Source organism: Chamaea fasciata, unplaced genomic scaffold, assembly GCF_029207755.1.
Source record: "Chamaea fasciata isolate MVZ Bird 193981 ecotype frontalis unplaced genomic scaffold, bChaFas1.0.hap1 SCAF_4, whole genome shotgun sequence".
Taxonomy (NCBI): domain Eukaryota; kingdom Metazoa; phylum Chordata; class Aves; order Passeriformes; family Sylviidae; genus Chamaea; species Chamaea fasciata.
This window is the reverse complement of record NW_027094089.1, coordinates 72488762-72502198: the sequence shown is the minus strand read 5'-3', so window position 1 is coordinate 72502198 and position 13437 is coordinate 72488762. Positions and strand designations below refer to the sequence as shown.

The following is a 13437-nucleotide window of genomic DNA, read 5'->3' as shown; positions in this document are numbered from 1 at the left end:
GCCCAGCACTCCACACGAGTCAAGTGCTTTTCCATTTTAGGAATATAGTGATCATTAAGATGAAAGTTTTTCTGTATCTCTCTGTCCTTTCCAAGTTATGAAACAAATGAACAAATATGCTGTGAGCTGAAAGACTAAAATTTGATTATGAAATGCAAAGTAGCCTGGTTTGGGGTTATCCTCAGGTCGCTTGGGAGTGATTCAGCAATGCTGGCAATATATGCACAACTTCAGAAAGGAAAATACACCAAAAACTCCTCAGTAATTCCCTCACAACTCAAAATGGATTTTTGTCTCCATGTGTAGCTGACTGGAAAAGTCATATGCACAAAGAGCTAAATTTTACTTCAGAGGGACCTGAACTACAGAATTTACCTCATGATGAAAATGCTTTTCTGCTTCTCCAGAGCCTGAAAAATTGTTCATTTGGGTGTACCTGTCTGGACCTTCATGTCATGAAATTCCTTTTTAATAACCATTTACCAAAGATACAAACCATGGATACATCTCTGCTTTCCAAGCTCCGTAAGTTATTCCTCTGTCCTAAAATGTGAAAACATGTGACTTCACAGCGCTGTAATGCTGACAGCCCATTTTCATAGACAAAACTTAGTGAAGCATCCATTTGGGGGTTTTGAACATTAGCTTGCACATTAGCTCCATTATCAACGGAGAGATACATAACATGTACCATACACAATACACACTTTAGAGTCCCTAGACTAAATTTCATTGCTTTAAAACCAGTGGTATTTCTTGTGTGTGCAGGTCCGGATGAATAAATATTTAATTCCCTAACAAGTACATGTTAATTTGAAGAAAAATAGGATAAATTTAAAACTCATGGAAAGCTAGCCTCTAAAGTATCTCATTTTTCTCATATTGCCTGAATGTCTATCTTTGGATAAATGTAACTTGTTGAGCAGAGAGTTAACACCTCAAAGTGCTAAACCAGAATTAGGCACTGTGCTTATGGAGACCTCACATTTTCATGCTGATGATTATTTGCTATAAAGGAGTTATAGGGAGTAGTCATTGAGCAACAGAAGTCCCCCAGCCCACCCCACGGGGTACAAGAATTCAAGGAATTTCCATCCATCCATCCATCCATCCATCCATCCATCCATCCATCCATCCATCCATCCATGCATCCCTTCTCCACAGACAGCAGAGGCAGAGCACGGCTCTGTCCTCCAAGGACCTCCAAGTCTTTTGGATGTCCTTCTGAAAAAAAAAGACAACAAACCACCTTAATTCCCTTTCTTTGGGAATTTGATCCAAGAAAACCAAGCCTGTGAACACTGAGCATGCACCCCAGGGCTGGGGAGGGTTGGGGCAAGGAGAAAAAGCCCTGCCAGAAAAAAACCCTGGCTCCAAACATGACCAAATTCACTGGTCCCTAAGTCACACAGCAGAGCAGGTGAACCTGTCTCAGGTGGCTCCTCCTCAGGGAACCAATTATTTTACACCCTGTGGTGTGAAAATCCATAGCAGTGGTAATGAGCACTTGAATCTTTCAGGGTTAACTCCCTCCTATAGCTCTTAAGCACACATTTAAAAACTTATTCTTCTGTTTATTGTATTCTTATTTGAGTTTTTAGGTGGTGCTCACACAGACACTGAAGGGATGGTGATCCATGCACAGCTATTCCACCTGGCTGGTCCACAGACTACTGGGTCACCCACAAAGAAAACAGCAACACTGACAGTGTATTTTAAAATACATTGTGTTGTACAAGGAATAAGATTGAGAATTCAGCTGATGCAAGAATGACTGCTGAAACTTCTGCTTCGCCATGTAATTCTTCATTGCACTTCATTAAAAAAGAAAAAAATAGAAAAAAAAAGAAGATCAGCTAAACCCAGGAATATGGTAAGAAAAATTGCCTTCATAAACAGTTTTATTTACGCAAAGATTGCATCTAGAAACAGACTGGGTTTAAATAAAAATTATGTGTATACGTATCTTCACTAAAAATGCACATTTTGTAGGGAAGGAACATTAAAGCAAAGCAGGTATAAGCCCCCTTGTTTATACAAATAAATCAGGTCACATTACACTGATCCAAAACAAAAGCAAGCCTGTTTTCCCAAGGTCCCTGACTGAGTCTGTGAATGCAGACCTGTCAGGGTCACCTTCACCTCAGTCCAAGATGGCCTAAAACACCAGAGATTAATGTGAGCACTTAGTGGTTGCAATAATCTATATTTCACTATATATAAAAAACTGGCTTCCTCCTCAGCTAACACAGTGAGGCTTACAGAAAGGAAAGTACAGACAGATCCAGTTCAGCTCTGTTATTTAAAAAAAAATTATCTACAGGAGTGCAGCAGTCACCCATGTGCCACTTAAACAGCCCCCAGCCCACAGTGTCTTTGGAATTAAGTTTATGCTCAGGTTAAAACACACCAGAATGAGAACTACATAATATACAGGCTAGAAACAAGAGAAAATGAGAATTGAAGTCAATTTGAAGCATAATCCCCATACTAAACTATGACAGAGGCATTTTCCAGGAGGAGGAAAATGTGGCTTTTATTGGGACTGCTCTAAACAACAGCCAAGGCACAGAACTCTGAAGCTCCCCCATTCCACCATTGCCTTTTCTTCACTTTCAGTTCTAAGCCTTCCAATCCCTCAAAACAACTCCTGCCTTTTCACTCTCCGGGGACTGCAGCCCATCACACAAAAATAAGCAGGTTTCTGCAGGCAGAGGGTCCCAGGGGAGGGATATTTGTGCTTCCTACAAAAACTGACAAAACTTAAGTGTTAGGTAACAGTGGATAATTGTAGTACTTCATTTAACTGCCTCATCTACCCTAATAGCCTGCACAGAGCAAGTGCTGATGAAAGCGACTACAGATGCCTGGGATGGAGAAGCTCCTTTCCTGCAATTACTTTAGAGCTGCTCACCTGTGTGCCTGATGTCCTTTGTGCCTCCAGCTTCATGTGAAATGAACAGAAAACACTTTTGATTTTCCCTGCAAGTACCACTACATGGAAGGGACTTTCCAGGATCTGTTTTCCAGAAAATCCCCTTTTTTCTCATTCCCTGTGATTACCATTTGCACTAATATTTTACTAATCAGGATCATACACATCAGAGGCTCTTCTTACTTTCTACGCACTCAACTTGGTACCTCTTTAAAAATGTCTGGAGTATTTCATTCCTACCCAGTTGTATTTCATTTGCTGCATAATTAAAATGTTATCATTCCAGCCTGAAAATCCAAGAGAAAGATGCAAAGTTTGTATAGAAGGACAATCAAGGGGTTATTTTTTCCCTTAGTGGCCCCAGTTGGGTCCTATTCCTGTATGAACTTGTCTTTGCAGCACACTTCGTGCAATTGTATGCACAGCAAAATTCACATTTAGCACAACTACTTCAGATTGGTGAAAGTCTAGCTAGAGCAGACTGCATGAAACAACTTGTAATTTTGAGACTGAAAACCACCCTAAAACACAGTACAATGTGTGAAAAGGTGACAAATATATGAGTTTAAATATGTATACAATACGAAGCTTGGAAAGAGTTTTTTACTTCTCAGGCTAAGGTAACACTATCACAAAGTGTTATCAGCCACAGGAATGAACTTGTACAGGTTTTTCAATGATTTTTAAAATCCTTCTTTATGCCCAGAACAGTGTGTGCATTTTTAGCATGACAATGACAAAGGCTCACTCGATAAAGCACTGCAAAAGAAAAAACCCAAACAGTGTTTTATTACTTTTCTCAGTGTAATTGTTAAATCCTTCTCATCCTCAACAACTCTCAACTCTACTAGTGCCTATTCCAGTGGTGTTCCTCAAGCACTCAAGTTTTGAGTGTATTGGTTATTTTGGAGCAGGAAACAAGGCTTTAAAATGAAATAAGAAATATTTTTGCTGCAATACAGTGCCAAGACAAAATTACAGGAGGCAAGGAAAGGCTGCTTGGTGTTTTCCAATTTAAGCTGTGCCATGGCTGGGGCATGAAGAGAAAGGTGCATGGTACCTGCAGGGAGACTCGGGGCACCCCCAAAATCCCAAACCTGGCTGGGCTCTGACCTAGCCAGTCACACCAATGCCTGGAGCTTGGAGGAAGCTTTTGGAGTGACCTTTGGGGGTCTCACAAGGATGGGAGGATGGGGAAGATAAATGCAAATGCTCCCATCAGCGCAGTTCTGAGTCACCTCCATCCCAGTAATTAAAGAAGAAAGGGCAGAAAGTTCAAAATCTGATTGCAAAGGGCATCTTAAAGCTGTCCACGGGTCTCAGAATCCTTGTAACTAGCATTTCACTCCAGAGATGGGAAGGCTTTGCACAGGCAACCCTCCCCCATACACTTTTTAGGCTGTTGCTTTTGGCTGAGTCTGCTGCTACAACAGGAAATAAAAATTATATTACTCAGGAAGGAAGCTAATGAGTTTCCCCTCCCCCCAACGCCATTAGACACTTCCTGAATAAAGGAGAAGCACATTAATATAAAGAATGGCCCTACGTGAGCAACCAGGGGCTGAACAGCTCCAGGATTAAAGCTGAATTCCATCTCTGGATGGATCAGGAATACCAGGTCAGCTGCCCTGAGGCACCACCTCACTGCCTGTGCCTCCTCCATCCTGCCCTCAAACCACCCCAAATCAGCCACGATTTCATCACTTCCTCTGGGAGAACATGTCAGGAGATAAAGCAGCTCCTTGTAAGGAGTGTTTTCCATGTGCTTACTCTGTTCATTTGGCTTTATTGTTCTGAATTTAAGAGGCTGTTTCATAAAAGCCCAAATCTAGGCTTTTAATATTTGGTTTGTTTTGGTTGTTCTTTAGACCAAGGGATTTCCCAGTCTGGGAAATATCCAGAGGCTGAAAAATGAACCAAATACCCAGTGCCAGATCCATGGAAGCTTAGTGACTGACCCTGCCGTGTTATTAACATTTAGCACTATTTTAAAGATGCAGCAGCTTTTTCAGCGACCAGAATGTAAATATTTTTGTGTCAATATTAAAGACTGGCATCAAAATCATCAAGTTTTCCATGTAGCTCATCTGTATTAGGTACTTTGGACTGTAGTTACCTCAATTCATTCTTGGCATGTTGGTTATTTTTAAATCAAGTTACAGTAAGTAATTTTAGGAGCAACTCTGCAAAAATGTAAGTGAGGACCATCTGAAGTTAAAAGAAAAATAGAGAGGAGTGAAGTTTTGCACCTGTTTTCAATCTTCACAGGAGCAAACCTTCCCGGCAAAGGAGCACCAGACAAACAAAAGAAGTGATTTTAGAGCTATTCAGCATGATCTGGGCTTTTTGACCACCCCAGCACGACCAACAGTGACTGCTGCAGCACTTGGAAAATCTACTTTTTTGCTTTGGCTTACTCTGTTCTCATTCCGTTTTCTTTCCTATCCAACAAATATCTTGTTTTCTTGCCTTCTTTAGGCTCCTCCCAATTCCTTGATCCACCAGTTCTTTTAACCTCTTTTGATTTACTTTAGTTGCTAAGATTTAATGTGAGTCTGGAAAAACAAATCACATTTTTGAGTTTAACTCTTACTGACAAAAATGAATGGGGAATAAAAGTGTCCCTCCTGGTACCCTGTCTCTGCCACAGGCACAGTCCTCATCCAAAAAGATCAAACTAATGATAACAGAGGGATTTCCTACCACAGTTTCTCCAGTTTCTGTACATTGTAACACCTTCTGTTTCTAAACTATGGCTCAGAATTATTTTATGTGCCAATCAGAGAGTTTTAATTTCAGACAAGACCTATAAAGGTACAGAAAACAAAATAATTAAAAGTGCAACTGACATTATTTCACCTTCATACATCCTCTTCCTACTGTTACAACACCTCTGTTGTTTTATTGTGCTTATACAATAAAATAGGACCATTTAATAATCACACTGAGACATTTCAGAGCGTGTCTGACACTGGATGTTTGCTTTCCACCAGGAGCTGAGACACTTGGATTCTTGTGTTCAGGGGAAAACGAGATGTATCAAGAAGCCACTGTGACACAGGGTGTGTGGAACCTCAGGATTTAATTACAGGATCCTGTTTTTTAAAGAGAAACCACACAAAACCCCCATGTTTAGAAGCAACATGAAGGTGCGATTTAACCTGTGTGGATTAAATTCCTTTGCTCCTCACTGCGGAAAAACACGGTGTGAGCGATGCCCACGTGCAACACCTAAAAGGCAAAAAGATGGGGCGGGCGGGGGAATAATCCGAAACACTTCTTTTTAATTTGTTTACCCATTTAAGAAGCACAGCTGTTATTTCCAGCCAGAACTAGCAGCCTTTGGCCACAGTTCTGAACATACCTACAGAGTGTTGTGAACAACAAAACAGGTTTAAATTATTCAAGAGGAATTCTCCAGGAAGCAGGAGGATGATCTGGGCAGAGGCCAGCACCACTGGCCAGGTTTTGTCATGGGGATCCTACCTAAGCTGGAGACCTGCACAACACAACTCTCGGACAAAAACAATACATCACTCCCAGCAAAATAAAAAGTACAAATGTGCACAAAACCTCCCATATCCCTTCCTCCCCTAAACTAAATCGTAGTAAGGGGTTAAATTTCAGCTTGTGTTAATTCCACAGAAAAGCGTGATAACTCTGCAAGGAATTAACGCTAAATGAACCAAAATTTACCCTAAAAAATAAGAGATTTGGTTTTTTTAAATTGTTTGTCACATTCAAAATGCTACATACTCTAAATTTGAGCACAATTACATCTGTTTGAGCGTGCTCTTTTCACATTCTTCACAGAGCCTGTCATTAATCACCTGCCAAACATGCAACAGTTCCCAGCTTCTCCCGGCACAGCCCCTTGGCATCTGTGGCTCCTGATACCAGCACACTGTCCTAAGACCAGGCCAAACTGTAAACTCACAGAACGTTTACCCACAATTTTTCTTATCAGTTGCAGCTAAGCAAGAACAAATCTAACCTTCACAGAACCCCCCAAATTGTTGCCCTACTACTCAACAACCACCTTTTCCCTCATTTAGAAGGCAATGACCATTACATTTAGAAATGAAGGCATTAACCATTCAATTTCTCTGCTTTGGTTTGATTTATTTGTTTTGTTTTGGTTTTTTTCTGATAACATGCTGCAAACACTGCAAAAGAGACTAAGGATCACTCCAAGATGAAAAGGGGTTTTAATGTAGCACAGGGATTTTTAAACTTTGGCATTCTCCTGGGCACAGCCCTCTATCTGGCCTGCAGGTGATGCTCTGAGCCTGCCAGCCCCAGCCCAAAACACAAACTGTGCATCCCTAGATACAGATAAAATGTAAATATTCTAAAAGGTGAGGACAAAGACAACAAGAAAACTTCATTCTAGCATTTTTTTCTTTTTTTATGAAAGAAAGAACTTCCAAATAATGAAGTAATAATTACTCTCACACCCTTATATTATCATTCATTTCACGTGCCCTATCGTGCTTTTTGTTCAGAGAACTGCTCCAGTAGCCTTAAAAAAAAAAAAAAAAAAGAATCAGAACTGCTTCATATCCATTTGTAATTCAGTAAGGTTTTTAATTTTTGGCGTATCATACTGTCACTGTCACTTAATATCCATATGAAGAGCAAGTTTCCTTTCACCTGGAGATCCCCAAAGTGCTGGGCACAGAAATCTGTTTATCTTGATGGTATTCAACGTCTTTGAAATTAAGATACGAATATTCAAAGAATGCCTCCCACACTAAGCCTAAAGATAGAAACTTTTCATTCCCATTGTATATTCTGAACTCCAGAGCTGGCAGTTTCAGAGTTTGGAATTTCTGAGCGCACTGTTCTTGCTTCAGAAGAGGGAAAACACTGAACAATGATTTCATCAGAGCTCAGAAAATATTTTAACCCTTATTTAAAATGAGGTTCATTTTGTCCTCATACTTTTTCTCAGGAAGAGATCCACCTGTTCTGCACCATCTTTACTCCTTTATAACACATAAGCTCAGCATTTATGTAGCACTAGATCACTGTTTCAGAGCCACATGATACAGCAAAAACCTTCTGAACTGAATTTCCAGACGTAAGACATCTCAGTTCTGACAAACTGAGTCAAGTTGTGCTTCCCTGCTGCAGTTAAGACTTCAAAAAATACCACTGAAACAGAAATTTTAATATTTACAGCTAATACAGGCATTGCACAGGGTTGTTCGGAAGCTAAATCCAACACTTTGAGGCACTGGTACTTAACAGTAACAACTTTTTCAGCTTCATAGCAATGGCAATCCAAAATTTAAGTAATTAAATAAATAAGGGGGGGGGGGGGGGGGGAGGAGGGAGGAACTATCATCAATGTAAAACTAAAGCCTTTCCTGACAAATTTTTTCAAAAAGAGCAAATGAAGCTTCCCTGAAAAGTCACCTTGTTATTTAATGGTTCCTAACAGTTTCCTACAATCTTGCACATCCATTGTATATTTAAATAAAAACAGTTTCTTTGGTGTAGTAATAACAATGAGGAGTATCTTAATAGAAAACAGCAGTCTGTACTTGGGGGGGAAAAAAACTCCAGACCAAGCAGGATATAACTTCTCTGGGGACTGAGGAGACCTTGTGTGTAAACTGTCAACTCCTTCCTCTTCCCTCAGCAGCAGGAAAGGAAACATTAAGGGTGGGACATCACCTGCTTCTTTTACAAAGAAATGCCAGGGATCACAGATACCACAGAAAAAATACCTATATGATGAACAGAAATTAATAATTTTATTCAGCAGGGAGAACAACAAAAGCCCTGTAATTATAGTATTGCTAGCTAACACTGGAGGAGAGAGGTGGAGTAAATATAAAATAAGTACAGCTGGACTCTTTTTACTGCCTAGTAGCAAAGAGGGAAATAAACCCCTAGGATAAAGTTCTTTTTAAGAAACAGAGCAAGTTGAATTGTTAAAACCTTTCCAGAATTTAAGGGAAGAGAGTGCACTTACAGCCATCTACGGTGCTTGCATCTGTCCCAGCTAAATCTCACTTAATGAGATTTATGTCAATTTCATTCAAAATTAAGTTATGTTGGAAGAAGAACTTCTGACTCCAGAATTATTTAATTTATGACTTACAAGCAGGTACTAAGGTCAGACAAAAATGAGGGCAGGGAACATCTGATCCTTTTTACTGCAGTGAACGACTGAAACGAAGAGTTTTGAGGGATGATTTCAGAATGGTCCAAGGAAGCACTCAACATTATCTTAAGAGAAACTCTTGGTTTGTCTTCTGGTGCTACCTTTTCTTTTATTTTTCATAAATATTAACCAGCTTGTGACAGACCCCCACAGCCCCAGAAGCAGCTCCTGCCTGGGGTGGCTTCAAACCCATTTTGGATATTCCCTCTCATAATAGGGTCTCGAGAAGAACTTTAAAGAACGTATTTGTTCCAAACATTTGCTTGAAGATTGTGTTGGTGGGAGGAATGAAAGGGCTGTTGCACCATGAAAAGCCCCTCCAGCTGGACCCCTGAGCCCCACGGCTGGACTCAGAGGACTTGTATGACTCCCACACCCAGGCAATAGAAGAGCACCCGGTAGATGAAGTGGAATGGAAAAGGGTCCCTGCTTGGGGAAGTAATAATAAAAACTTCTCCTAACCTCCATCTCCCAGCCACATGACACTTCAGAATAGGTATGAGGCCCTGGCTCTAGAGAACCAGCTGGATGATTTAGATGATTTAGAGGGACATTATCTGCCCAGTGAGCCTCTCTATTTGGATTCATCTGTAAGACGAATCTCCACCTCTAACACCAAGAAGAAAAGAAGGGTAATTGTAGTAGGAGACTCCCTTCTGAAGGGAACAGAGGGCCCCATATGTCACCCGGATCCATCCCACAGGGAAGTCTGCTGCCTCCCTAGGGCCTGGATAAAGGATATTACTAAGAGACTTCCTGGGTTGATTCAGCCCACTGATTATTACCCACTGCTGATACTCCAGGCTGGCAGTGATGAGATCGAAAAGAGGAGTGTCACGGCAATTAAAAGGGACTTTAGGGCATTGGGTCATGTGGTTGATAAGACAGGGACCCAGGTAGTGTTCTGTTCAGTCCCTCTGGTGGCAGAGAAAAATGATGGAAGAAATAGGAGAACTCACACCATTAACAAGTGGCTTAAAGGTTGGTGTCATCGACAAAATTTCGGATTCTTTGATCATGGCGCAACTTTCATGGCACCTGCTCTGTTGGAACCAGATGAGATACATCTCTCTGTTAAGGGTAGAAGGTTCTTGGCTCAGGAGCTGGCAGACCTCGTTGAGAGGGCTTTAAACTACATTTGAAGGGGGAAGGGGATGCAACTGGACTGCCTGGAAGCAGGCCCAAGGGTGGTAAGCCTAAGCTAGGGGTGAAATCAGAAGCCCAGCTAAAGTGCGTGTATACCAATGCACGCAGCATGGGAAACAAACAGGAAGAGCTGGAGGTCATGGTGCAACAGCAAAGCTATGATGTAGTCGCCATCACAGAAATGTGGTGGGATGACTCACATAGCTGGAGCACTCCACTGGATGGCTACAAGCTCTTCAGAAGAGACAGGAAAGGGAGAAGAGGTGGAGAAGTAGCCCTTTATATTAAGAAGGTTTTTGACTCCATAGATATTGAAACTAATGAAGATGGAGTTGAATGCCTATGGGTGAGAATTAAGGGGAGAGCCAACAAGGCTGACATCGTACTGGGAGTGTGTTATCGTCCACCCAACCAGGAGGAAGAGGTGGACAAATTATTCTACAAGCAGCTGGAGACTGTTTCGGGATCATCAGCCCTTGTTCTTGTAGGTGACTTCAACCTGCCAGACATCTTCTGGGAATTTAATACAGCAGAAAAGAGACAGTCCAGGAAATTTTTAGAGTGCATGGATGATAACTTTTTGTCACAACTGGTAGGTGAGCCCACCAGGGGAGAGACTATGTTGGATCTGTTGTTCACAAATAGAGATGGGCCGGTGGGAGATGTGGTGGTTGGAGGATGACTGGGGCAGAGCGATCATGAAATTTTAGAGCTCTTGATAATTGGTGAAAACAGGAGGTACATCAATAAGACTTTTACATTGGACTTCCAGAGGGCAAACTTTGGCCTTTTTAAAAGACTTATTCAGAGAGTTCCCTGGGAAGAAGCCGTTAAAAACAAAGGAGTTCAGGAATGCTGGGTGTTCTTCAAAACAGAGTTTTTGAGGGCACAGGAACAGACTGTCCCTGTGTCCCGGAAGACCAGTCGATGAGGCAAACGCCCAGCCTGGATAAGCAAGGAGGTTTTGGATGAACTCAGGTATAAAAAGAGGATGTATCGTTTTTGGAAGGAGGGACAGGTCCCTCGGGAAGTATTTAAGGGGGCTGCTAGAGAATGTAGGAAAAAAATTAGGAAGGTCAAAGCTCAATATGTACAATAAACATACTTTAAAAGGAATTAAACACTCTATATGACTCCTGCTAGTTTCAAAGGGTAATTCCAATTAAATACATGGTAACACCTTAAGAAAAAGAAAAAAGGTAAATTCTACATGAATAGCTGTCATCTGATGCAGAAAACTGGGGCCAATGTTAGTAAAATAAACAATCCTTAAAGAGTTTCATTAGGTAATGGGCACAATCCAAGCAGAGTTTTGAAAAGAGATGGTTTTCCATCACACTTGGAACAGAAATATATCAAACAGATATATTTGTTGGCCTCACAAAGACATTCCAGGGCTGCTTGTGCAGCTCAGAAATCTGTGAAGCCAAGTCCAAAGACGAAGTGAGGTTCTTTGCTTGATAAAGAATATTCTTCATGTTGGTTCCTAAGGATTCTCCAATGTCAATATTTATTTTTCTAACGAATTCACTCAAACTCCACTCACTTCAAACTTTGGAGATACCAAAGATGACCAGGGCTCAAAACTTAAATAATTAAATACTAAAGAATCCATTTTTAAAAAGAATCCTACTGAGCCAAGTTCCAAATAATTGCTATGATATGTTCTGAGGATCTAAACACAGAAGAAAGAAAGCAGCTGGTAAATTTAAAAAAAAAAAAAAAAAAAAAGGTAAGTATTGCAAAGGTATGAAGTTTATATACGCTTGAAAAGAACATGAAATACTAAGTTCTTCTCCAATTCCAAAGAGAGGAAGGCAAAAAGAACTCCCTGGAAATGTAAAATACAAAGGAAAGTATAAACATGCCCATGATTTTTAAATAATCAATAGTGCCTTTTCTTCATAATTAAACCTAATTTAATGTTTGAAGACATGTTTAAGTCTTTAACTGAACATGTATGAAAGTGAAATTATACAAAGCAAGTCCTTAAAACAAAATTATAAAACATTATTTTTAGATGATTTTTAAAAATCAGCTCTTAATTATCACCTACTATTTGGATTTCTCAGAGGCTGCAGAACTATTTGAGAGCACACGAATCCCTGATAAATAACTGAAGTCACAGTCTCATCTGACGCTAAAACATTATCACATTCTGCCAAGGTGCTGTGCTAATGGCTGTATGGGAAAAGTACAAAAATCAATGAAAATCTATTAAATCTAAAAGGTGCTCTTTTTTTCATCAGAATAAGCAATATTAAAAGCATGTCTGCAATTCACACTCTCCCATGAAAAGATCAAAAAGAGAAAAGAAACTGAAATTTTACAACCCGTGAACACATCTGAAGGGCCTTCGTAATGAGAAGCGATACACCCCAAAAAGGTGGATTATACACATGAAAACTTGCACAGTGACAGTCTGCAAACTCATTGGTGGTGAACACATTCTTCAGCTGTGGAAACTACTGATCTGTAACAAAACTAAAGCAGGTAGAAGTCTTATTCTGAAATATGGCAATCAGTTCTCCATCTCTGAACTGATTTAGAAAATTAGCATCCACCTCTCATCAAATGAGGTCACTTGCATCATTATATTTCATTTATTTTACAGCTACATAAGAAAAAACTTAATGCCATTATATTATATATGGGAACCTCATTAACAGCAACAAGAATTTCACAACCATGGGGAGAAATAAATCAATGGAGTCAGAAGGATTTGGGAGAATTCATTGTGGAACATTCTTTTGCAATATGTGTGTGTGCACAGGATATGACAACAATTTACGGTAGATTAGCAAAGATTAAAAAATATTAGAAGGCTAAAGATTACAAATTAGTCTGGGTCATTAGGATATTTGAAACTAAAAGCCCAGGCTCACAGTGCTTTAAAGCACCCACCACACTCAAAGCACCTTGAATTTGACTGTTGCACTGGAAAGATGGATTAGAGGAGCATAGAACTGGAAAAAGAAAGATTATCCGTTTGTTTCCATGCTGAGCAATGATCAAGGCAAAACATTTCCCAATATTTAGCCAATTCCCTTTAGGATTAGGCCATTCCAATCTATTTTTCTGCTGCAGCCAAGTTACATGGAGGCCACAAGACAAGCAATTTTGGGTATTCTAGCATTGTTTTATTAACCAAAACCAAAGAATGACCTAACCACTGCTGAAT

General features: G+C 40.3%; 1 protein-coding gene across 4 annotated transcripts in view; it reads right to left on the bottom strand.

The window, feature by feature from the left end:
* Positions 1–13437, bottom strand: part of SSBP2 (single stranded DNA binding protein 2) — a 137607-nt gene that overhangs the window by 50712 nt on the left and 73458 nt on the right. The window lies entirely within an intron of this gene.